Source organism: Amblyraja radiata, chromosome 39 (genome assembly GCF_010909765.2).
Source record: "Amblyraja radiata isolate CabotCenter1 chromosome 39, sAmbRad1.1.pri, whole genome shotgun sequence".
In the NCBI taxonomy this organism is placed as follows: domain Eukaryota; kingdom Metazoa; phylum Chordata; class Chondrichthyes; order Rajiformes; family Rajidae; genus Amblyraja; species Amblyraja radiata.
The window spans coordinates 11,433,473-11,460,788 of record NC_045994.1 but is presented as its reverse complement, the minus strand read 5'-3'; the positions used below and the strand labels follow the sequence as shown (position 1 = coordinate 11,460,788).

Below are 27,316 nucleotides of genomic sequence, written 5' to 3'. Positions count from 1 at the left end.
AGCTGCTGCCTCACAGCTCCAGAGTCCCTGGGTTCGAGTGCTGTCTGTGTGGAGTTTGCATGATTTCGCTGCGACCACGTGGGTTTCCTCCGGGTGCTCCGGTTTCCACGCACATTCCAAATGCGTGCGGGTTTGCAGGTTAATTGTCCTCCGTAACTTCCCTCTAATGTACAGGGAGATGATGCGGAAGTGGAATAACATAGAACTAACGTGAACGTGGTCAGTAGTTGGCATGGACTTGTTGGGCTGAAGGGCCTGTCTTGCCTGCTGTTTCTTTCAAATCAATTTTTCAATCCACTCCCTACACAGCAGGTGGAAGTTAAAGAGGCCGATTAACCTACAAACTCGCTCGTCTTTGGGATGTGGGAGGAAACCCAAGCAGTCACAAGGAGAACTTGTAAACTCCACACAGACAGCACCCAAGGACAGGATGGAACCCTAGTCTCTGGCACAGTGAGGCAGCAGTAATATCGATCCTTGGGTGGAATTTAAAGTCATGCGCTTCAGGAAGACTAAGGGTAGGATGTGCATAAAGAACGGAAGGGACTTAGAGAGTATTGAGGAACAGTGGTGTTTGATTCCTGAAGTCCTGAAATCTGGTATTAATATTGATTTATTACTGTCAAGTGTACCGACATAGAGCAAAAACCTTTTTACACATGTATTCCAGGCAAATCATACCGTTCCTGAGCACATCAGGTGGTGCAAACGGAAAAATAAACAGAGTGCTTAATGTAGTGTCGCAGCTACAGGGAAAGTGCAGTTAAAAAAATGTGCAGGGCCCACAATGAGGTAGATCGGAAGATGGGGAAATTGCATTGATTACATTACAGCCAATGACTTTTTCCCTGGGTCCACTAGTATTTCGAAAATTCACAACTGTCTGAGTAAGGAGCTTCGCATCCCGGTCCTAAATTGCCAACGTCTTAATCTGGAACAATGGTGCCTTGTACCCCACAGACGATTTCTACTTATGGTGCATTTTCTCCATGTCAGTGTTAATCATTATTCCCAATTCAATTCAGATAAAAAATCCAGTGTTTAAGAAGGAACTGCAGATGCTGGAGAATCGAAGGTAGACAAAAGTGCTGGAGAAACTCAGCGGGTGCAGCAGCATCTATGGAGCGAAGGAAATAGGCAACGTTTCGTGCCGAAACGTTGCCTATTTCCTTCGCTCCATAGATGCTGCTGCACCCGCTGAGTTTCTCCAGCATTTTTGTCTACCAGATAAAAACCCACCTGTTCTAAGGAAATGATCTGAATGGGATCATTGTAACTTTAACATCAATTAGTTTCTTCTCTTTTAGATGTTGATTAACTGCGGTCTATTTTAAGGGCATGATGCATTGGATTGATGGTATAAGTGTACATCTCTGTCTAATTGCACATGTTCACTTTTGGCACAGGGCATGTTATTTTGATAGAGGAACATTCGAAAGCAAAAAATATAAACAGGAAGAGAACAGATCTGCCTTCAGCTTCAATCTGTTAAATGATATATCTTTGTTGAGGTTTTAGTTTAGTTTAGTTTGGTTTAGTTTAGAGATACAGCACGGAACAGGCCCTCTGGCCCTGCCGTGCCTGCACTAACCAGCGATCGCCGCACATTAACACTATCCGACACACACTAGAGACAATTGTTCACAATTTGTATCAAAGCCAATTAACCTGCAAACCTGTACGTCTTTGGAGTGTGGGAGGAAACAGGAGCACCCGGGAATCTGAAGTATCGCGCGGCATCGTCAAGGACTGCTCTCACCCCAGCCACAGTCTGTTTACCCTACTTCATCCGGGAGGTGCTACAGGTCTCTCCGTTGCCGGACCAGCGGGTCCAGGAACAGCTTCATCCCTGCGGCTGTTACATTACTTAACTCTGCACCTCGGTGATTGCCAGTCACCCCCCCCCCCCCCCACCCCCGGACACTCCTTCCCCCAGAAAAATTGCACTACTCCTACTACTGTATGTACGTATATATATTTATATATGTTCGCTCTTCTGGGCGAGATGCTAACTGTATTTCGTTGTCTCTGTACTGTACACTGCACAATGCCAATAATGATTGAATCTCAATCTGAATCTGAAACCAACACAGTTCACGGGGAGAGCGTACAAACTCCGTACAGGCAGCACCCGTTGTCGGGATCGGTCCCGGGTCTCTGGTGCTGTGAGGCAGCAACTCTACCGCTGCGCCACCGTGCTCCAGAATCAACAAATGAACCCGCTTGGCAGCATCAGAAGGGTGGGCAGGAGGGGCATGGTTTGAACCAAATATGTCTCTCTAGTCTGCAGTGTCATTTGGCAACAAGAAAGCAGAAGGTGTGTATTTACCACAGCTTAGTGAGCAACTTTCCTCACAGGGCCAAACTAACCGGCAGATCAACATCACACCAGCAAATGCCGAGACTTTTATAAGGGCATTCAGATGATAGCTCTGTGCTTGTGTAGTTGGGTTATGAGTTAATTCCTTCTAATTCCCAGTGCCTGTGATCTCTCAAGCTGACAGCAGCGCAGCTTGGCTAATGCAAAATAATGAAAGGTTTGCAGACTTGTGCGTGCAATCCATCTGAGGCTTCAGAGAGGCTGCCTGCAAGTTTTTTCAAAGCAGTTTATGTGGGTTGTGCTGTGTCAGCTTTTAGTAGCTGCCGAGCGAGTTTGTTTCTGCTGTGAGCGAGAGTCTTTCTACCGACCGCTCTTGTGTGAAGTGTGGAGCCCCTGAAGTGGGGCAGGTTGCTGCCAGACCCCGGGAACCCACCTGGAGCCCTTTAGTTTAGTTTAGCACCTCATCTCCTTTCTAAAGGTACATCCTTTTATTCTGAGGCTGTGGCCTCTAGTCCTAGACTCTCCCACTAGTGGAAACATCCTCTCCACATCCACTCTAACCAGGCCTTTCACTATTCGGTCGGAATTAAACTTGTTTCAAACAAGTTTAGTTTAGTGGTACTGAGCGGAAATAGGCCCTTGGGCCCACCATGTCCGCGCCGACCAGCGATCCCCGCACATTAACACTATCCTACACATACACACACTAGGGACAATTGTTAGATTTTTATCAAGCCAATTTACCTACATACCTGTACGTCTTTGGAGTGTGGGAGGAAACTGAAGATCTCGGAGAAAACCCACGTGGGTCACGGGGGGAACGTACAAACGCCGCACAGACAGCGCCCGTAGTCAGGATCAACCCCGGGTCTCCGGCGCTGCAAGCGCTGTAATGCGGCAACTCTACCTCTGCGCCACTTGGATAGAGTGGATGTGGAGAGGATGTTTCCACTAGTGGGAGAGGCTAGGACCAGAGTCCACAGCCTCACATTTAAAGGACGTTTCTTTAAGAAGGAGATGAGGAGGAATTTCTTCAGTCAGAGGGTGGTGAATCTGTGGAATTCTCTGCCACAGAAGACTGTGGAGGCCAAGTTAATGTATATTTTTAAGGCAGGGATAGATAGATTCTTGATTAGTACGAGTGTCAGAGGTTATGGGGAGAAGGCAGGAGAATGGGGTTAGGAGGGAGAGATTGAATGGCGAAGTAGACGATGGGCCGAATGGCCTAATTCTACTACTAGGAGTGGGAGTCTCGTCTGAGGCTGGTCTCCTGCCCGCCCCCGAACACTGGGAACTAGAGAGGAGAGTGGAGTGAGTCGACGATGGCAGCGGATGCTGGACAAATGGCCGGTAGGAAGTACCGAGGTGTGTTACCGGCTGATAAGGTGGATGTTGGGCGATCCGGATCATGGCGATGAATCCACGAGCCTTTATGGTGATGAATCCACTGGGACTTTCAAAACGCCACTAAAAACACTGCAACTCTTTGCCTTAGGACTGTCTCCACATAATCTGTACTTACTCAGGGATTATACCTAGGAGGAGGCCCAGGGTAGAAGGGATTTAAGGCAAGAGGGAAGAAATTTAAAGGTCTAGGGAGAACTTTCAAGATGAGGAAGGAGATGGCTGGAGGCCCCACAACAGCCTGGGACTCGCCTGGAACAGGCCCGCTGCAGACTGCAGGAGTACGTGCTGAGGGACACACTGAAGCTCGGTGCAGCCAACGCCAAGGCTCGGTGGGGGGGAGGACCACAGTCTAGGGTCCTTCCGCTGCTGGACATGGGGGGGGGGGGGGATTCCATGCCAGTGGGCCACATGAGTGGCAAGGGTTAAATTTGTGTAAACAGTATTGAATGTATGTATAGCCTCCGAGAATGTCGGATATTGCTTTGTGAGGATCATGTATTGTATATATTTATTTCTCGAATAAAACATATTTTGAAAATTAAAAAATTAATAATTAGAACAATAAATTTTAAAAAACTAGAGAGTGGACTTTAAAATTGGCGCCATAACATGGCACCCCTTGCGTGCGGGATCAGTAGACTGTTTCTGTACGCTTGTTAATGGGGATTGGGGGCATGGCAATACTCCATTGGATTGTTCGTAAGAATTTTTTTTTCCACTTTGCCCATTTGACAATAAAAGCATTGTTGAACCATTCTGTGGCAATAATCTCACTGATCTGTGTGCAAAAAAAACTGGTTTGCTCTACCTCAGCACCCATGAATCACCGGCCCCATTGTAACTGCTACTTCATCAGTAGGTCAGATAAGATCTGTGGAGGAAATGGATAGACCACGTATTGAGACATTGAAACGTAGAAAATAGGTGCAGGAGGAGGCCATTCGGCCCTGCGAGCCAGCATCGCCATTCAAAATGATCATGGCTGATCATCCAAAAACAGTTCCCCGTTCCTGCTTTCTCCCCATATTTCTTGATTCCGTTAGCCCTAACAGAAATTCCACAGATTCACAACTCTCTGGGTGAGAACGTTTTTCCTCATCTCAGTCCTAAATGGCCTGCCCCTTATTCTTACACTGTGACCCCTGGTTCTGGACTCCCCGAACAGCGGGAACATTTTTCCTGCTTCGAGCCTGTCCGATCTCTGAAGAGTTTTATATGTTTCTATAAGATTCCCTCTCATCCTTCAGTCGAGCCCTTCTTCAGTACTAATCTGAATGTGAGAAAGGGACCCTACCCGAAATATCATCTGTGTATGTCCGCCAGAGATGTTGCCTGACCTGCCGAGTTCCTCCAGGGTACACAAAAATGCTGGAGAAGCTCAGCGGGTGCAGCAGCATTTATGGAGCGAAGGAAATAGGTAACGTTTCGGGCCGAAACCCTTCTTCAGACTGATAGGGGGTGGCGGGGAGAAGGAAGGAAAAAGGAGGAGGAGGAGCCCGAGGGCTGAGGAAGGGGAGGAGACAGCAAGGGCTAACAAAATTGGGAGAATTCAATGTTCATGCCCGCAGGATGCAGGCTCCCCAAGCGGAATATGAGGTGCTGCTCCTCCAATTTCCGGTGTTGTACACTCTGGCAATGGAGGAGACCCAGGACAGAGAGGTCGGATTTGGAATGGGAGGGGAGTTGAAGTGCTGAGCCAGGTAGGTTCTTGCAGACCGAGCGGAGGTGTTCGGCGAAACGATCGCCCAACCTCCGCTTAGTCTCCCCGATGCTGGAGTTCCTCCAGCACTTTGTACTTTGTGATGACACTGGCGTTGGCTGAAGTTTGGCTGGCTCCCATCTTCCACAAGACAATGTCGACCACATTAGTGACAATGCAAGGCTCTGAAGATACAACCGCAACTGCTACAAGGCTTTGCACTCTTCCTCTGTTGGCAACTAGGCTAATAGCTAGAGACACGAGGATTCTTGAGCAAAACCCAAAGTGCTGGAGTAACACAGCGGGTCAGGCAGCATCTCTGGAGGACACGGACAGGCGAGTGTTTCATTCTGAAGTGTCCCGACCAGAAACGTCGCCTATCCACGTCCTCCAGAGATGCTGCCTGACCTGCTAAGTTACTCCGGCTCTTTATGCTTAGGCTAATAGCAGGTTCACCCAGATAAAAGGCAGACCTCTTTAATCTTCTGTCGGCTCGGAAACTATGTGAATAATCTTTTATTTTTTTACTTTGAAAGTTGGCCTGTGAAGAGATAGTCTGACAGGCTGCAAATCAGCATGATATTGCCTGAGCAAGTAGGCTAATTACATTGAATTATTCAGCATTGAAAATCTACATAAATGTCACAACCATCACTAGTCAGCAGGTGCTCGACGGAAAAGGCTACAATTCTGTTTGATTTTAAGGCGTTCGAAACCAGGGTGCAGTGTCTGTTCGAGAGCAGGCAGATCTGTATAGACTCCAGAGGGGTTAGCTGAAGAGCTCTGGACAAAATCTGACAAACCTCTGGCAATCTTCTGTGCCAGGGATACACACAAAATGCTGGGGGAACTCAGCGGGATAGGCAGCGTCTCTGGAGAGAAGGAATGGGTGGCTTTCGGGTCAAGATCCTTCTTCAGTGTGAAGAATGGTCTTAGAAACATAGAAACATAGAAAATAGGTGCAGGAGTAGGCCATTCGGCCCTTCGAGCCTGCACCGCCATTCAATATGATCATGGCTGATCATCCAACTCAGTATCCTGTACCTGCCTTCTCTCCATACCCCCTGATCCCTTTAGCCACAAGGGCCACATCTAACTCCCTCTTAAATATAGCCAATGAACTGTGGCCTCAACTACCTTCTGTGGCAGAGAATTCCACAGATTCACCACCCTCTGTGTGAAAAATGTTTTTCTCATCTCGGTCCTAAAAGATTTCCCCCTTATCCTTAAACTGTGACCCCTTGTTCTGGACTTCCCCAACATCGGGAACAATCTTCCTGCATCTAGCCTGTCCATCCCCTTAAGAATTGTGTAAGTTTCTATAAGATCCCCCCTCAATCTTGACCCGAAATGTCACCCAAATGTCAGTGTAAACCAGCGTCTGCAGTTCCTTCCTGCACATTCTGTGCCAGTGGAACTGCCTTGGGGTCCAAAGGAGCCAGTGCATTCCATACTACAGGAGTACGTGCTGAGGGATGCAATGAAGCCGATAGCAGCAGGGGGAAAAACTGTAGGTAGACACAAAACGTATACGTTTGTAGGTTAATTGGCTTGGTAGAAATGTACAAAATTGTCTTTGTTGTAGGATAGTGTTAATGTGCGGAGATCGCTGGACAGTGCGGACTCATGGGCCGAAGGGCCTGTATCACTAAACTAAACTAAACTAAATCTGAAGAAGGGTCTCGACCCAAAACGTCACCTGTTCCTTCGCTCCATAGATGCTGTCTCACCCGCTGAGTTTCTCCCGCATTTTTGTCTAAACAAAACTAACTCTATCCTATGTTAAGGAATGAGATGCTGGAAATCGAAGGTAGACTCTGCTTCGTTCTTTCAGGGCGTCACAGCCTAAGTTGTGACACTTGTGCTATTGGATCTTCCGTTTGTGCACGTCGAGTTGATTGCATTAGTCGAAACAGGGCGGACCACGTGAAGGTTGCAATCTTACCCTCTAGAAGGTAGACAAAAATGCCGGAGAAACTCAGCGGGTGAGGCAGCATCTATGGAGCGAAGGAATCTGGTGGCGCAGCGGTAGAGTTCAGTCTGAAGAAGTGTTTCTGCCCGATTTCCTTCGCTCCATAGATGCTGCCTCGCCCGCTGAGTTTCTCCAGCATTTTTGCCCACTCTCATTTTTCTATTCCTTGCGGAATCCAATGACTGCAGTCATGAGTGCCATTGTAATGTAATCACTGCAGGTAACGTCGGGAACATGGCTTTCAATTTGAGTGCAGCAAGCTCTCACTAACCACAATGTGATAATGACCTGATAATGGATTTGAGTGATGTTAAGATGGGGCGAAATATTAGACCTTGAGCACTTTAGATAAAACGGCTGCAGCAAGCAAAGGAATTAGCATTTAGCACAGCAACATGATCCGATTAAATAGAGGGAAAGAATCACCGATCTGTTTGATGTTTGAGCGTTTGATTTTATAGAGTACAGTAACACATTACGCAGAAGCCAGGACTAACAATCTCTAGATGATACTGCAGCTGGGAAAATGCAGTTAATTAAATAAGTCTGGAATATAACGCTAGCATTAGCAGTGGTGGATAGAGACAAAAAGCCGGAGTCAAAGGCAGCTTCTCTGGAGAGAAGGAATGGGTGACGTTTCAAGTCGAGACCCTTCTTCAGACTGGGAGTCGGGGGAGAGGGAGACACAGAGATATGGAAGGGTGAGGTGTGAAAACGAGAAATCAAAGGGGATGGAGTTCAAGGAAAATGTAGAACATGTTCATGTATGTGAAGTGTCTCGACCCGAAACGTCACCCATTCCTTCTCTCCAAAGTTGCTGCCTGTCCCGCTGAGTTACTCCAGCTCTTTGTGTCTATCTTCGGTTTAAACCAGCATCTGCAGTTCCTTCTTACACATTAGCAGTGGTGGATTTGACACTGGTTTGCTATTCTCCTTGTTGGAGAAACAAATGTTGTCCTTGCCTGTGGCATCGCCTGCCTTTTGAAACCGTCAGAACACATGAATGATTAAAAAGTGTTGGCAACTGCTAGCCTGGACGTTGCAGTGACATTGCCAGTGAAGGAGAAACCATTTCAATGATCAGGATAGACAGGAAATGCTGGAGTAACTCAGTGGGACAGGCAGCATCTCTGGAGAGAAGAAACGGGTGGCGTTTCGGGTCGAGGCCCTTCTTCAGACTGAAATTCACGGCAGTCATGATCAGCAGTTGGATTAGTAGTCGTTCAGAGATACAGAGCGGAAACAGGCCCTTCGGCCCACCGAGTCCGCGTCGACCAGCCATCCCCGCACACTAGTGCTATCCCACACACTAGGAGCAATTTACAATTTTTACCGAAGCCAATTAACTGACAAACCTGCACGTCTTTGGAGTGTGGGAGGAAGCCGGAGCACCCGGAGAAAGGTTCACGGGGAAAACTCACGAACTCCGTACGGCCGGCACCCATGGTCAGGATCGAACCCGGGTCTCTGGCGCAATATGGCAGCAACTGTTGCTGCACCAATGTTCCGCCCCAAACACTATGTGCTTTGGTTGTATAGTTATTTGTGTCAATGTGCCTTGAAGCTGCAGCAAGTGAGAATGTCATTGTTCCGTTCCTGGTGTTTGTGACAATTAAACACTCTCAGCTGTCTAACACTTGCACCAGTCACAACCTGAGGGAGACTAAAACTGGCCAGTGTTCCTTGTTTTAATTCCATACAGTAGATAATCAAAGAGTCGAAGCACGGTGGCACAGTGGTAGAGTTGCTGCCAGAGACCCGGGTTCGATCCTGACTACGAGTGACGTCCATATGGAGTTTGTCCGTCCTCCCTGTGACCAAGTCTGTCCAAAGCAAGCATTGTCTGCGAAGGGCGCTCAGCATTGTCAAGGACTGCTCTCACCCCAACCACAGACTGTTTACCCTCCTACCATCCGGGAGGCGCTACAGGTCTCTCCGTTGCCGGACCAGCAGGTCCAGGAACAGCTTCTTCCCTGCGGCTGTTACGCTACTCAACAATGTACCTTGGTGACTGCCAATCACCCCCCCCTCCCCTCCCCCTAAGGGCTAACTGTAACCTGTCCCTGGTGTGTGTAGGATAGCGTTAGTGTGCGGGGGTCGCTGGTCGGCGCGGATACGGCGTTTCGGCGCTGTATCTTCAAGCTAAACTAAACTAAAGGAGCAGTAATGAATTCTCCTGCCAGTGGCAGCCACAAACCCAGGCTCCTGCACGTCTCGTGCAGCGACTGTACGTCTGTTCATTTCCTGACATCTTACTTTAATTATTTCAGGTCACTTTGGCCTCCCTTTCAAGATTAATGGCACAGGAAATGAGACTCTCGGAGTTGTGGAACCAATCTTTGAGGGCGTTGCTGGTCGCAACTCTCCTGGATGTTTCCAAGGCATGTACGTGGTTACTGGGAACCGCCATGGCTCTGGGAGGCAAGTTGACTATCGTTTAGCAACCCTTCTTCCTGCTTTTGATGTCCCAACTCCTTTAAGGATACTGTCTTTAGACTTTAGAGAGCATTTGACGGCACTGGGCCTGTACTCGCTGGAGGTAGACAAAAGTGCTGGAGAAACTCAGCGGGTACAGCAGCAAAGGAAATAGGCAACGTCTCGGGCCGAAACCCTTCTTCAGACATTTCCCACACTTCCCTACCATTTCTTGACCTCACTTAAACTGACTGACTTCATCCGCTTCACCACTAACTTCCATCTGGCACTCAAATACACCGGGACCATTTCCGACACTTCCCTACCATTGCTTGACCTCACTTAAATTTTACAACCTGTACCTACTGGAGTTTAGAAGGATGTGGGAAGACCTGATTGAAACTTACCGTAGAGTGAAAGGCCAGGATAGAGTGGATGTGGAGTGTCCAGGATCAGAGGCCATAGCCACGGAATAATAGGACGTACCTTTAGAAAGGAGATGAGGAGGAATTTCTTTCGTCAGAGGGTGGTGAATCTGTAGAATTCATTGCCACAAATGACTGGGGAGACAATAGACAATAGGTGCAGGAGTAGGCCATACGGCCCTTCGAGCCAGCACCGCCATTCAATGTGATCATGGCTGATCATCCCCAATCAGTACCCCGTTCCTGCCTTTTCCCCATATCCCCCGACTCCATTAACTTTAAGAGCCCTATCTAGCTCTCTTTTGAAAGCCAAGTCAATGGATATTTTTAAGGCAGAGATTAACAGATTCTTGATTCGTAAGAGTGTCAGAGGTTATGGGGGGAAGGCAGGAGAATGGGGTTGAGAAGGAAAGATAGATCAGCTGATTGAATAGCGGAGTAGACGTGATGGGCCGAATGGCCTAATTCTGTCCCACAACTAATGAACATGAACTAATGGGATACAGCGCGGAATAAGGCCCTTCGATCTTTTCTCCGGGTGCTCCGGTTTCCTCCCACACTCCAAAGACATGCAGGTTTGTAGGTTAATTGGCTTGGTGTAATTGTAAATTGTTCCCAGTGTGTGGAGGATAGTGTTATGGCCTTGTCCCACTGTACGAGTTCATTCACGAGCTCTCCCCAGTTTAAAAAAAATCAAACTCGTGGTAAGCACGGAGAATGTACGTATTGGGCACGTCGGAGCTCGGGGATGTCTCTTAGCGGCCCGTAACGCTAACGGCAGGCACTCGGGAAACGCGGTAAGCTCGGGAAGACTCGTGAAGATTTTTTAACATGTTGAAAAATGTCCACGACAGCCCCGAGTACCTACGAGCGGCCATTACCGTAAATCTCCGAGTTCGAATCAGAGCAAACTCGGGAGAGCTCTTTGAATGAACTCATACAGTGGGACAGGGCTTTTAGTGTGCGGGGATCGCTGGTCGGCACATATTCGATGGGCCGAAGGGCCTTTTTCCGCGGCATATTTTTAAACTGAACTAAACTAAACTAAACTAAAATGCAAGGGCTGGGTGTGTGTACTGTTAGGAGTTTTGAACTGTTGCACAAAAAAAAAATGGTGTACTTCAAACGAAATGAAGAAGAAAAACTGGAACCAAGAGACTGCAAGTGCAAGCAGCATTTGAAGCAGAAACAAACTGAGATTGCGGGTTCTTTAATGAATAGACTTGTCTAAAACGGCAATAAATAATCGTAGATAAATGCATCTGCAAAGACCAAAGATAAAATATTGCGCAAGGCCATTAACTAAACGGAAAAATGTTGCCAAAGAAAAGTGCTCTTCAGAATTTCTGCGTCTATTTGGCAATCTTCTTCTTGCAAAGGAAAACGTCTTCATTTTTGAGCACCTCAACCCAGATTTGTGCAAAGGCAACACACAGGATGTCCAAAAGAGGAGGGGAAAATTACAACAACTTACCACCTAGTTGACGTCAAGCTACGGCAAGCTACCGACAACCGGCGACACATTAGGACGTCCACCTACGACCACACCTACGACAACCTACGTCCACCCACGACAAGCTACGTCATCCTGGCGACAACCTACGACTAGCCAAATATCGCCGACTGTCGCCGAAACGTTTCGAACATTTCAAAACCCAGCGGAGACCAGAAAAAAAGGTACGACTCTTTGGGCGACTGAGGAGACCATACAGGCGATACCCTGGCAACCATACAGCCTAGTCGCCTGTAGTCACCTAAAAATCACCTAAGTGGGACTGGGGCATAAGGAAGCAACGAGCAATCGGGAAACTCTGCACCACAATGGGCAGAGGCACCTGGAAACAATTGAGGTGGGACTTTTCTTTGTTTAACACTTGAACCCTGGGAGGAGTCAACGCGCTATAAAACATTTCCTGCTCCAGCTCTGAGATTATAAAACCTTTGCCATGCATAAAGTGCTGATTATAGCAGATGACTGATGGTGCTCCCATAAACTGATTTCTGTGAGGTTTCTGTGGGGAAGGAGATCTCTGGTGACTTCTTTCATCCTCTTGTCAATTACCCAAACAATTGCTTCTTGATCAGATGACAAGGCAGCCAGCTAAAGAAAGCTTTAGCTAAACTAAAGACAGACACAAAAAGCTGGAGAAACTCAGCGGGTGAGACAGCATCGCTGGAGAGAAGGTGACGTCTCGGGTCAAGACCCTTCTCAGTCTGAAGAAGGGTCTCGACAAAAAAACGTCACCTATTCATTTTCTCCAGAGATGCTGTCTGACCCGCTGAGTTGCTCCAGCACTTTGTGTCTGTCTTCTGGAGAGGTACAGAGATAGGAAAGGTTTGGAGTGTCACAGAGTGTTGGACTAACCCAGCTGGTCATGCAGCATATCTGGAGAGCACGGATATGTGACATTTCAGGTGAGGACCCTTCTTCAGGTCCCGACCCAAAACGTCACCTGTCATTGGAGTTACTCCAGCTTTTTGTGTCTATCTTTGGCCAATAATTAATCCTTGCTAACTCAACATTACAAACAGCTTTCAGGCTCCTGATGGCAATGATGAAATGAGTGTGTGGCCAGGATGGTGTGGGTCTTATATGATGCTGGCTGCCTTTTTGAGGCAGCGACTACGATAGGTCCCATTTTCTCACCCACCCCCTTCACACACTGGGGGCAACCTACAAGCCTGCATGTCTTTCGGATGTGGTAGGAAACCGGAGCACCCGGTGAAAACCCACGTGGTCACAGGGAGAACATGCAAACTCCACACAGGCAGCACCCCTGGTCGGGATCGAACCTGGGTCTCTGGGTTTGTGAGGCATCAGCTCGACCAGCTGAGTGAATGTGCTGGCCTGTTGGTCCAAATGATGGATGACCCAAAAATAGATGTCAAAGTACATCTTTTCTTTAGTTAAGAGGCGATGCTCGTTTCCATAATACCCATTTTTTTTTTACAACTTTAAGGTAATAAAATGCCTTAACTTGATTCACAAGAGTGTTATCAAACTACATTTAGCAGTGCTCCACTTCAAGAGATGTGCGGGTAAATAATCAAAAGTATGGTCAAATAACAGCAGAAAAAAAAATGGCAGCTCGGTGGCCCAGCGGTAGAGTTGCCACCTTACAACGCCAGAGACCCAGGTTCGATCCTGACTACGGGTGCTGTCAGTCTGTATGTTCTCCCTGTGACCATGTGGGGTTTCTCCGGGTGCCCTGGTTTCTCCTCACACTCCAAAGACGAGCAAAATAGAAGAAAAAAGAAAAATTGCTCTGATCTTGACAAAAGTGGTTTTAGTTTAGTTTAAATATATACACTTTGGTAAAAAGGCCCTTCGGCCCACCTAGTCCATGCCTCCCCTTGACCACCCATTCACAGTGGTCCTGTGTTAGAAACATAGAAACATAGAAAATAGGTGCAGGAGTAGGCCATTCGGCCTTTCGAGCCTGCACCGCCATTCAATATGGTCATGGCTGATCATCCAATTCAGTATCCTGTACCCGCCTTCTCTCCATACCCCCTGATCCCTTTAGCCACAAGGGCCACATCTAACTCCCTCTTAAACATAGCCAATGAACGGGCCTCAACTACCTTCTGTGGCAGAGAATTCCACAGCTTCACCACTCTCTGTGTGAAAAATGTTTTTCTCATCTCGGTCCTAAAAGACTTCCCCCTTATCCTTAAACTTGAAGTGGAGCACTGCTAAATATAGTTTGATAACACTCTTGTGAATCAAGTAAGGTGTTATCCCTATATTATATGGGGCAATTTACAGAGGCCAATTAACCTACAGATCCGCATGCCTTTGGGATGTGGGATGAAACCGGAGCACCCGGAGGAAACCCACACGGCCACGGGGAGTACGTGCAGGCTCCACACAGCCAGCACTTGAGGCCAGGATCAATCCCAGGTCTCTGGCGCTGTGAGTGTGAAGCAGAGGCTCCACCATTTCATTGCCGTTTAATATTGGATAGCGCGGGAGTGGAGGTAATACTGGCCATTAGATTAATAAAATGATTTACATTTATGAAAGTCGTTTGGCAAATGCAAGATATGTCGAAGCGCTTTGCTGCCAATAGTGTCATTTTGGACGCATTTGCTTTGTAGAAAGATGCAAGACAAGCTGTAACACGACAGTGATCACATAATCAGATTTGAACTATTGGCCAAGAGGTCAGGGAGAAATCACTTACATATTTTCAATCAGAGAAAGTCATATCAGGAAAATAGGCCCTTCGGCCCATTGAATCCATACTGACCATCAACCACCCATTCACACTAATTCTACATGAATCCCATCTTTTATTCTCTCCATCTCTTATCTCCCCACAGATTGTACCATTCATTTTACAGTAAGCAATTAATGACTAACCTGCATTTTATAAGTTTAGTTTAGTTTAGTTTTGAGATACATGGTGGAAACAGACCCTTTGGCCCTTCGAGTCCATGCTGACCACCCATCACCCGACCACAAGTTCTGGGTTATCCCATTTTTGTACCCGACACACTAGGGGTGATTTACAGAAGCCAATTAACCTACAAACTCAAGAGAGAGCTAGATAGGGCTCTTAAAGATAGCGGAGTCAGGGGATATGGGGAGAAGGCAGGAACCGGGTACTGATTGGGGATGATCAGCCATGATCACATTGAATGGCGGTGCTGGCTCGAAGGGCCGAATGGCCTACTCCTGCACCTATTGTCAGGAGTAATACTTGCATGTCGGGATGAGGGGGAAAACCAGACACAGTGGTCACAGGGTGAATGTACAAACTCCATGCAGACAGCGCCCATAGTCAGGATCGAACCCGGGTCTCTGGCGATGTGAGAGCAACTTCAGTAGCTGTTCCACTGTGCCGCCTAATGTATTTGATTGCATTTTCTTTTGTGGTAACATATTGCATCCACTCTTGAGCGTGACCAGGAAGCTCAGCAAGCAGTTGGTGTACGTGGAAGATCCCTTGAGCCCTCAGGCAGGGAGCAGGAAGATAAAGACTGTTCCCCAACCACTTAACTATAGACCAGAGATCGGGCAAAACTCTAGCAGATGGAGGTCAAGCTGCAGAAGTACAGGGTTAAAGCTAAATATCTTCTCAATGGCAGGAACTAGGTGATGTAGAGAAGCACAAACATGAAGGTATTCATGTACACAGATTACAAACAGCTGGTAGTCAGACACAATAATAACTGGATAAAGAGGAACGTTGGCCTTTGTCTCACAGTGCCAGAGACCCAGGTTCAATCCTGACTTCCACTGCTGCCCATTTGGTGTCTGCACGTTCTCCCTGTAGACCTACTCTGGGTGCTCCAGTTTCCTCCCACATCCCAAAGGTATGTGCGGCAAGGCGGCGCAGCGGTAGAGCTGCTGCCTCACAGCGCCAGCGACCAGGGTTCGATCCTGACTAGGGGTGCTGTCTGTACGGAGTTTGTACGTTCTCCCCGGGACCACGTTGGTTTTCTCCAGGTGCTCTGGTCTGCTCCCACATTCCAAAGATGTGCAGGTTTGCAGGTTAATTGGCTTCTGCAAATTGCCCCAAGGGTGTGTAGGATAAAACTGGTGTTCGGGGATAGTTCGTTGACATGGACATGGTGGGCCAAAGGGCCTGTTTCCATGCTGTATGTCAGTCTGAACTAAAGGTTTGCAGGTTAATGGGCTTCTGCGACTTGTCCCTAGTGTGTGGGGTAGAACTACTTAATGGGTGAGTGCTGGTGGGTGCAGGCTCAAGTCACTTCTACACTGTCATTCTAAACTAAACCAAACTAAGGCACTGTGGGAGTACCTTACCAAGAAGATCATTCGCCACCACTTTCTCAAGGTCAATTTAGGATGGTCAATAAATTTTCTCCTCAGCTGCAACACGAACATCCTGTGATCAGATTACGCCCCCAAAGCATTCTTGAGGGAACATACTTATTAAAAAAATCCCACGCCACTATATTGAAGAGCAAATGGGCGAGACAATGTCTATCCAATATTAGTAAGCAGGTTATCTGACTGTTATTGTACGGTAAGATTGTTAAGGGCTTGGACACGCTGGAGGCAGGAAACATGTTCCCGACGTTGGGGGAGTTCAGAACCAGGGGCCACACAGTTTAAGAATAAGGAGTAAGCCATTTAGAACGGAGACGAGGAAACACTTTTTCTCACAGAGTGTGGTGTGTCTGTGGAATTCTCTGCCTCAGAGGGCGGTGGAGGCCGGTTCTCTGGATGCTTTCAAGAGAGAGCTAGATAGGGCTCTTAAAGATAGCGGAGTCAGGTGATATGGGGAGAAGGCAGGAACGGGGTACTGATTGGGGATGATCAGCCATGATCACATTGAATGGCGGTGCTGGCTCGAAGGGCTGAATGGCCTGACTCCTGCACTTATTGTCTATTGTCTATTGACCAGATCCAACACCGATTTTCCAGAAACTGGTGGTTCGGCACCTCCTTTAATCCGGACCAAATTACGAAAGGGTCCTTGAAATCCCCGCCGGAAATCACCCCCCCCCCCTGAAAATGTGGTGCTCAGGCCAGGTGAGGTGGCTGATCTCAACCTCATTTGGACTTCCGCCACCGATCGGCGGGTTGAATTTGCCCCCCTGAGGCTGGGGCTCTGGAAGTCCAGGCCGGCCGGAGCTGGCAGATCCATTTCCATCACCCGACTGCTGCAGCCGTCCTTGCGGCTGCTAACTCGAACCCCCCCACCAAGTCTTTGACCTCACGATCCGGCAAAACGGATAATACGGCAAGCCTCTGGAACCAGGGGTGTCGGAAAATCGGTGGTGGATCTGTATTGAAGAAAAAGCTTTGCAGTACACAAGTTGTATTTTTGTATCACAGCAGCAAGTACAGTTCAAAAGGAATTCACAGCCTCCAAACATCATGAATAATTGAAAAACAGTATGGAAATATCTTGCATTTATTTGTTTAAATTATTAAGACGGATTGCATCAGGTTGACCCGCTCCCTTGAGTTTGGAACGATGAGGAGTGATCATAATGAACACTTACAATTAGTAAGCAATGCAATGGGGAGTGACCTTTGTGACAGAGACTGTCCCACTCCTGCATTGGTCTCTTCAGCCACAAGCCACGCTGCTCCAGCTGAGCCAACATCTAGGATGCATCACCCATGCTCAGTCATGACTGATTGGGGGGCCTACTCAGGGGTAGGTACAAATAAGTTATTCCTATGGTGGAGGAATCCCGAATAGGGGAAGCAAGGTCATTAAGACCAGTTTAGTTTAGAGATACAGCATGGAGACAGGCCCTTCGGCCCGAGTCCGTGCCGTCCAGCAATCCCCGCACACTGACACTATCCTACACGCACCCAGGGACAATTTACACTTATACCAAGCTAATTAACCTACAAACCTTGTACAGAGGACAAGAGAGGAAGATGACTGAACTTTGGTGCCTTCCCCCACAGTGGGAAACTTTGATTCCGCTGTGTGGGGATGTCTATGTTAAAGACTATCGTGTTCTGTGCTCTTTTTTATTCGTATGGTTGTATGGTGACCACAAATCTCACTGTACCAACTAGTACATGCGACAAATAGATGTCTCTTGTCTCTCTTGTCCTTGGAGTGCGGGAGGAAACCAAAGATCTCAGAGAAAGCCCACGCGGTCATGGAGAGAACGCACAAACTCCGTACAGACAGCGCCCGTCGTCGGGATCGAACCCGGGTCTCCGGCGTTGTAAGTGCCGTACGGTGGTGTATCGACCGCTGTGCCACACCGTGCCACCCTGATTTACAAACAAAGGGTGGCACGTTTGCCACCTGGTAAGGGTGGGGGGTTGATGGGCAAATGGTGATGGCTTTTACAACTCCTGGACTTGTAATGGAACGGCAGATGGCACAATGGGCTAAGTGTTCGGCTGGCAACCGGAAGGTAGCCGGTTCGAATCCCGCTTGGAGTGCATACTGTCGTTGTGTCCTTGGGCAAGACACTTCACCCACCTTTGCCTGTGTGTGAATGTGTGTGAGTGATTGGTGGTGGTCGGAGGGGCCGTAGGCGCAGATTGGCAGCCACGCTTCCGTCAGTCTGCCCCAGGGCAGCTGTGGCTACAGAAGTAGCTTACCACCACCGAGTGTGACTGAGGAGTGAATGAATAATGCGATGTAAAGCGCCTTGAGTATTAGAAAGGCGCTATATAAATCCCATCCATTATTATTATTATTATTACCTATTTCTCCCCGCCCACTCCTCTGCCATCTACAATCCTTCCTCTGGCTTCACAATTCACAACGGAATATTTGGAGACGTGACGGACTGCTGCGTTCGCCCCGACCTTTGTGCATCTGTCTTTCTCCTTAACGTAGAGAGCGCTGGAACTCAGAGCAGTATCAGGACGCCAGGTTTGATATTGCATTTCGCCAGTCGAAATGGATTTACCAAACAGTCTCCCGTAAAATTTACAACATAATAAAACTAAACGGGGAAAAAAATCAACGATGGTTGCATAAAACCGAGCACTCTTTCCCTCTCCCCGCCTGCCAGCTATGAATCATTTGGAGATACTTTCATGGATTTTGCCACTTCGCTAATGAAAAGGGTTAAAATAAAAGACTTGCACTTCTGAATGTTCCAAAGTGTTTTGCAGCCAATTAAATATTTTTCATATGTAGTCACTATAGTAATGCAGGGAAAAAGGGAAAAAAAATGTATTTTTCGTTCCAAAAATTCAGTATTGAATTCAACATCGGCTCACATGCCAAGATTGTCTAAATCTTCGTCGAAATAGGATTGTGGAATCTTGATTACGAGTGGTAGAGCTACTGCCTTACAACAGCAGAGATCCGGGGTCGATCCTGACTACTGAGATTCCCAGATGGTTGGAAAACTAAACAAGAGGAGGTGTTCCTCAGGGCAAGAGATACACCCAATGAAGGTGGATATGGGTGTTCAACCTGGAAGGCGTGGAGAGGGCTTTAGAATATTAAAAGACCATTTGCTTGTGTTTGAATTCTTTCCAGCATAATCAAGGGACAGTCTAACCCAGGTCATTCCCTCTTCTCCCCTCTCCCTTCAGGCAAGAGTTACAGAAGTTTGAAAACGCACACACCTCCAGATTCAGGGATTGTTTCTTCCCAGTTGTTAGCAGACAACCTAACCATCCTCCCACCAATTAGAAAGTGGCCCGGACCCACCATCTACCTCATTGGAGACTCTTGCACTATCTTTAACCAGACTTTACTGGACTTTATCTTGCATTAAACGTTATTCCCTTTATCCTGTATCCAACAACTGGGGATAGCTCGATTGTAATCATGTATAGTCTTTCCGCTGACTGTTTAATGCAAGATAAAGTCCGGTAAAGTCCAATTATTGTATTGTATTGTATTCAAATTTATTGTCATTGTCTCAATTAGAGACAACGAAATGAATTTCCCTTTACAGTCAGTATCATAAAAATAAATAAATAATAAATAATAAAACATATTAAAAATAAAATAGAATTTAAAAAAAAGCACAAACACACAAAGTCCACGACACAACATAACACAATGGCACCAAGGTGAGGAAGGCACCATAGTCCAGTCAGCCTCCCCTCCGATCTTCCCAGATGTTCATCCGTGGTCGGGGCCTTCCGAGCACCCGCAGTCGCCACCCCGGGCGGCCCGATGCTCAGGCCCTCACGCCGGGCTGGTGGAACGCTGACGCCGAACCCCGACGGTGAAAATCCTCCTCAGCGGCCCGGACCTCCCGATCAGCCGCTTCCCACCGGAGTCCGCAGCTCCCGAGTCCGCAGGCCGAGCCGGGCAGAGTCGCAGGACCCCACGATGTTTGTCAGTTCCGCCCGCGTTGGGAGCTCCGCGAACCACAGCTCCAGGATGTCGGTGCCACAGGTCCAGCACTCTGGGCTCCAGACGGCGATCCCCGGTAAGGCATCGCCAGCCCCGCGATGTTTCAACGCTGTCCCGCCGCTGCTGGAGCTCTGGTTGGTCCAGGCAGGAAAGGCCGCGCCAATCCAGTAGGTAGGCCGCTGGGGGGGGCGAGGACGCGACTCAAATAATAGTCGCGTCCTCTCCAGGAAGCGACTGAAGGACGGTATCCCCCTTACCGTACCCTCTTCCCCCACATCAAAACATTAAAAAAAAATAAAAAACACACTTCAACATAACAAAAAAACGAAAAAACAAAAAGATACCGGGCTGAAGGTGGAGGCAGCTGGCACCAGCGCCACCGGAAGTACAATTAGAGATTGTTCGAAGGTCTCCATTGGGGTACAGTAGATGGGAGGTCAGCACCACTCTCTTTTTGGTGAGAGGACGGTTCAGTTGCCTGATAACAGCTGGGAAGAAACTGTCCCTGAATCTGGCGGTGTGCGTTTTCAAACTTCTGTTATACCCCTGTCCCACTTAGGAAACCTGAACGGAAACCTCTGGAGACTTTGCGCCCCACCCAAGGTTTCCGTGCGGTTCCCGGAGGTTTTTGTCAGTCTCCCTACCTGCTTCCACTACCTGCAACCTCCGGCAACCACCTGCAACCTCCGGGAACCGCACGAAAACCTTGGGTGGGGCGCAAAGTCTCCAGAGGTTTCCGTTCAGGTTTCCTAAGTGGGACAGGGGCATAACTCTTGCCTGATGGGAGAGGGGAGAAGAGGGAGTGACCGGGGGTGAGACTGGTCCTTGATGATGCCGCTGGCCTTGCCGAGGCAGCGTGAAGTGGGGATGGAAGTCAATGTTTCACATGATGGACTGAGCTGCGTATAGATGGGACGACAGATGGCACAATGGGCTAAGTGTTCGGCTGGCGACCGGAAGGTAGCCGGTTCGAATCCCGCTTGGAGTGCATACTGTCGTTGTGTCCTTGGGCAAGGCACTTCACCCACCTTTGCCTGTGTGTGAATGTGTGTGAATGTGTGTGAGTGATTGGTGGTGGTCGGAGGGGCCGTAGGCGCAGATTGGCAGCCACGCTTCCGTCAGTCTGCCCCAGGGCAGCTGTGGCTACAGAAGTAGCTTACCACCACCGAGTGTGACTGAGGAGTGAATGAATAATGCGATGTAAAGCGCCTTGAGTATTAGAAAGGCGCTATATAAATCCCATCCATTATTATTTATTATTATAGAACTCTCCGCAATTTCTTGTGGTCTTGGACGGAGCTGTTCCCACAACCATGTAATAAAGATTAGTATTCTTCTTGGTCTGGGTGCCAAGCGAATTGGTTTTGAACCAACATTCAGCACGGTGACAAGCAAGGAATAACGCAAGGAGTGTTTTCCTCATATCCATCTTTGCATCCATTGTGGGGATAAAAGCAAATGATAAAGGCAGGATCACTTACTACTAACGGCGACTATCGCTCTAGTTCATTTATTCCCTTCTCCTGTGATTAGTTTGGTTTACTTTAAAGATACAGACCCTTCGGCCCACTGAGTCCATGCTAACCAGCGATCCCCATACACTAACACAGTCCTACACACTGGGGGTAATTGACAATTTACAGAACGCAATTAACCTGCAGTGTCTTCGGGATGTGGGAGGAAGCCGGAGCACTTGGGGAAAACCCATGCAGGTCACGGGGAGAACGACAGGCAGCATCTCTGGAGAGAAGGAATGGGTGATGTTTCGGGTCGAGACCCTTCCTCAGTCTGAAGAAGTGTCTGGACCCCGAAACGTCACCTACTCCTTCTCTCCAGAGGTTTTGTAGGTTCATTGGAGCTTCTTGGAGAAAACCCACGCACATCACAGGGAGAATGTACAAACTCCGTACACACAGCACCAGTAGTCAGGGTCGAACCCAGGTCTCTGGCGCTGTGAGGCAGCAACTCAACCACTGTGCCACCCCCACTTATTGAGTCCCAACGGCCACAATTGCTCTGTTCCTGGTTTGTTTAAGGCCTTCTCCTACAGCTACTTGTTCATTGGGGATCAGCCAGGTGGAGCCCCTCTGGATGCCAACCATTGCAGTAACACTGTGTTTGTTTTGATCACCTTCCCCCATCTATGGTTGGCATTTTTACGATGTATAATGTTAGCTCAGCTGAATTTTGAACAAAAATGCTCCAGTTAAATGAAGCCAATGAAAATGGAGTCCTGGCTCTCCGCACAGCTCTTTATGTGACCATAGCTAAACACCATCATCAAGTAGGGAAAAACCCAAAGGAACATTTCTGAACTTTCTCCACTGCTTGGGTTTGGGATGTGTAGGAAATTTACCATGGAGGCGGAGTTGTTTAGAAGCCAGCACCCACTTTCCTCTGAGTAGCAGAGTTGATTGCCAAGAGAACAGGGTGGCACAGTGGCACAGCCGGTAGAACCACTACCTCACGGCGCCAGAGACGAGGGTTCGATCCTGACCTCGGTTGCTGTCTTTGCGGAGTTTGTGCGTTCTTCCTGTGACCACATGGGAGGAAACTGGAGCATCCGGAGAAACCAACATCCCAAAGACATGCGGGTTTGTGGGTTAATTGGTTTGGTATAAGTGTAAAATTGTCTCGAGTGTGTAGGATAGTGTTAGCGTGCGGGGATCGCTGGTCGGTGCGGACTCGGTGGGCCGAAGGGCCTATGTCTGCGCTGCATCTCCAAACTAAACTAAAATATCTCAAAGACCTGCGGGTTTGTAGGTGAATTGGTCTCTTTGTAAAAGTTCCCCAGTGTGTAGGATGTAGGTGAGAATGTAGGACAGCATCGAACTAGTGCTCGGGTGATCGATGGTCGGCACGGACTCAGTGGGCTGAAGGGCCTGTTTCCACGCTGTATCTCTAAAACTAAGTACGGTAATGGAGATTTGATGCTTATGTCTATTGTCAGAGACAATGTAACTGCTACACGGCTGCAGACGGGGAGAAGAACGAAGATCGGTTAAAACTCTCGATCAATCTCGGTGAAGATTCGGACAGAACACAAAGGTTTCTGGATCATCTCCTGCCTGAGATGAACCTAAGACATAGCCGTCGAATTCGACCATTAGGCCCATCAAGTCTACTCTACCATTCAATCATGGCCAATGTATTTTTCTTCAGTCTGTACCTTGAAATATCTCTAGTTTCCCTCTCCCCCCGACTCTCAATCTGAGGAAGGGTCTCGACTCTAAAAGCCACCCAATCCTTTTCTCCAGAGATGCTGCCTGACCCGCTGAGTTGCTCCAGCACTTTGTGTCTAACCTTCGGTGTAAACCAGCATCTGTAGTTCCTTCCTGCGCGCAAACTGAACACGGGCTCAGTTTTCCCAACTGCACACAGCCAGCCAGGGAAAGAAATGGTCATCTCGGCGGCTGCAGTGAACTCATCCGCATTATGTTCCTTTTTGGCTTGAGTGAAGTGTTCTATTTTGGTGTTGAAACAGTTTTCGAGGCCACAGTGAGAAAAGCATGCCTGCAGTGAAGTCCTGGACTGTGTAAGAGTGTGACACTGAGTAACTCAGTGGGACAGGCAGCATCTCTGGAGAGAAGGAATGGGTGACGTTTCAGGTCGAGACCCTTCTTCAGACACAAGAATGCTACACTATCGGGCTGACATTCCTGCATCTCCACTGCTACTCTGTGGGCTCCTTGGCCATCGGTGCCGACTCTGATTTATGCTGCACCTTTCCATGCCTCTAGTTTATGCCTCTAGTTTACAAGATGATCAAACATTAGCCAGGAGTTTCGAGACAATGCTCTGGTCTTTGTATAGTTTTCAAATTCTCCCGAGGGAACATATATCTGATTGTACAACTCTCTCTGCCTGTTTTGCGCTGGATGTGAGCTTTATGGAGCCTGGACCCACTGCGGTATGACTCAGAGCCAAGAGTCATCGATGGAACTTAAAATACCTGGTGCAGCAGATTATAAATAGAGGATGATTTTACGTAAAATAATCCGCACCTTTCTCTTCCACTCTTCTGTGTAAGACGGAAGGGAGAAGGTCAAGCTGGAAAAATGGAGCAGAGATGATTTGCAAGGTGTTGCCAGGACTCGAGAATCTGAGTTACGTATGGGGAGAGGTTGAGCAGGCTAGGACTCTTGGAAGATGAGGGGTGATCCCCATAGAGGTGTATAAGGCCATGAGAGATTACGGAGAGTCGGATTGTCAAGGAAGACTCTCTCTAACTTCTACAGGTGCACAGTCGAGAGCATGCTGACCGGTTGCATCGTGGCTTGGTTCGGCAATTTGAGCGCCCTGGAAAGAAAAGGACTACAAAAAGTAGTAAACACTGCCCAGTCCATCATCGGCTCTGACCTTCCTTCCATCGAGGGGATTTATCGCAGTCGCTGCCTCAAAAAGGCTGGCAGTATCATCAAAGACCCACACCATCCTGGCCACACACTCATCTCCCTGCTACCTTCAGGTAGAAGGTACAGGAGCCTGAAGACTGCAACAACCAGGTTCAGGAATAGTTACTTCCCCTCAGCCATCAGGCTATTAAACCTGGCTCGGACAAAACTCTGATTATTACCAACCACTTTCTGTTATTTGCACTATCAGTTTATTTATTCATGTGTGTATATATTTATATCATGGTATATGGACACATTTATCTGTTTTGTAGTAAATGCCTACTATTTTCTGTGTGCTTAAGCAAAGCAAGAATGTCATTGTCCTATACAGGGACACATGACAATAAACTCACTTGAACTTGAACTTGAACTTGAGAGGAACAGATAGGGTAGACGCACAGAGTCTCTTGCCAAGGTACACAAAAATGCTGGAGAAACTCAGCGGGTGCAGCAGCATCTATGGAGCGAAGGAAATAGGCGACGTTTCGGGCCGAAACCCTTCTTCAGACTGATGGAGAGGGGGGGGGGGGAGAAGAAAGGGTAAAAAAAATAAAAAAGTCTCTTGCCAAGAGTAGGGGAATTGAGAACCAGCCGACACAGGTTTAAGGTGAGGGGGGAGAGATTTAATAGGAAGCTGAGGGGTAACTTTTTCCACACAAACGGTGGTGGGTGTATGGAACGAGCTGCCGGAGCAGGTATTGAAGATACATTTAGACAGGTACATGGATAGGATAAGTTTAGAGGGATATTGGCCAAACACAGGCAGGTGGGACTACAATAGATGGGGAATGTTGGTTGGTGTGGGTAAGTTGGACCAAAGGGCCTGGTTCCAAGCTCTTTTACTATCTATGGCTCTGTTATCCTTGTGAGTTGCAAACTTGTTCTGGTATAATAGACCCAGCTAGCGTTGCTTGAAGATAGACACAAAAAGCTGGAGTAACTCAGCGGGACAGACAGCATCTCTGGCGAGAAGGAATGGGTAACATTTCGGGTCTCACCACAAAACGTCAACCCATTCCTTCTCTCCAGAGATGCTGCCTGTCCCGCTGAGTTACTCCAGCATTTTGGGTCTATCTTCGGTTTAAACCAGCATCTGCAGTTCCTTCCTACGCACACTGTTTGATGTATATCTGGTTTATTCTGCTCATGAATAACAAGGGCGAATGTTTGTTTGTGGTTTCAGATGGAACAAGGGAGGTCGGAATGATTTATTTATGGAATAATGAAAATGCAGGATTGAATTAAGGGCTGGAATCTAATGGGAGTCGGGGGGCACGGGGCGGGCGGGGGGGGATAAATGGAAAAATAAGTACGAGGGTCAAAATAAATAAACGTGGGCTTAAAAAGGTAACTAGTTTAGAAGATAATTATACAAGAGGGAAAAATATTTGAGTCTGTAATTCATCTGCTCACAATGGCCTCGAACACCGAGCCCACAGCTAACAGTGGCTTGTTGCTTTTTTGCATATCTTTCACTCATTTAGACAATAGACAATAGGTGCAGGAGTAGGCCATTCGGCCCTTCGATCCAGCACCGCCATTCAATGTGATCATGGCTGATCATCCCCAATCAGTACCCCGTTCCTGCCTTCTCCCCATATCCCCTGACTCTGCTATTTTTAAGAGCCGTATCTAGCTCTCTCTTGATAGCATCCAGAGAACCTGCCTCCACTGCCCTCTGAGGCAGAGCATTTGTTCCATATCTCTCTGTATCATCGTCTATATCTCTCGTTTCCCTTTCCCCCCGACTCTCAGTCTGAAGAAGGGTCTCGATCCAAAACGTCACCCATTCCTTCTCTGCAGATATGCTGCCTGTCCCACTTTCATGACCTAATTCACGACCTTTTTTACTCGTGGACATTTTTCATCAGGCTAGAAAAACGCCCCGACCTACTTGATGCCACGAGTACCTACGACTAGCATCACAACCCACCTACGACCTACCTACGACCTCCTACAACCCCGTGACGACCATGCTGCGAGTATGAGTCAAGGACAAACTCGGCAGAGGTCGTGAATTAGGTCGTGAAAGTGGGACAGGCCCTTAACTTCAGCTTTTTGCGTCTGCCTTTGGCCCCAAATTGCAATTGTGTTGAAAATCAGGTGGCTGGGCTTTGTTCTCTGTGAAGCTGAGAAATGTCACAGCGGGTTATACAGTTGTGTGGGCAAAAGCATGAACGTTTTAGATAAGGCAGCAGATCGGTACCCAGAGGTCACACATCCAACACGACTGGTAAAGGAACCAAAGGTGGAATAAAGGAACATTTTACACCGCTCTGAATTGCAAACTTACGGCCTCATTGGGACTTGGCGAATTTGTGAAAGGCCTGGATAGAGTGGATGTGGAGAGGATGTTTCCACTCTAGGACCACTCTAGCACAGCCTCAGAATAAAGAATGGATGGGGAGCAATTTATTTAATCAGAGGGTGGTGAATCTGTGGAAGGGCGTGGAGGACAAATCATTGGGTGTTTTTAAGGCAGAGATTGACTTGATTAGTTACGGTGCCAGGGGTTATGGGGAGGAGGCAGGAGGATGGGGTTGAGAGGGAAAGATAGATCAGCCATGATTGAGTGGACGATGTACAGGCAGATGTGATCAGTTTAACATGGCATCATGTCGGGCACAAACATTGCGGGCCGAAGGGCCCTTCCCTGTCCTGTACTGTTATATGTTCTACGTTAAACTGAATCTTACTATTATTTCACCCGAAGGACTCAACTTCGTGACTAACATCATTCTTCGTGACTAACATCATGAGTACTGCTCCAGTTGCCATTTCCTGGATCAAACACAAATCCGACTGCTATAATTTAATTGAAAGCAATTATCCAGATTAATTCTTCTTTCGTGGAAAATGACACTGCAAGATCACCTTCAACCAGCTGAGTCTAAGTGGC

General features: G+C 47.9%; 1 long non-coding RNA gene across 1 annotated transcript; it reads right to left on the bottom strand.

Annotated features, from left to right (window-relative positions):
- Positions 1–4,485: 4,485 nt before the first annotated feature.
- On the bottom strand, positions 4,486–22,142 carry LOC116967429. The gene is made up of 3 exons (XR_004410223.1): positions 22,132–22,142; positions 18,433–18,436; positions 4,486–4,521 (listed from the first exon to the last, which is right to left on the bottom strand). It is a non-coding gene; the product is annotated as an uncharacterized LOC116967429 (long non-coding RNA).
- Positions 22,143–27,316: the final 5,174 nt, after the last annotated feature.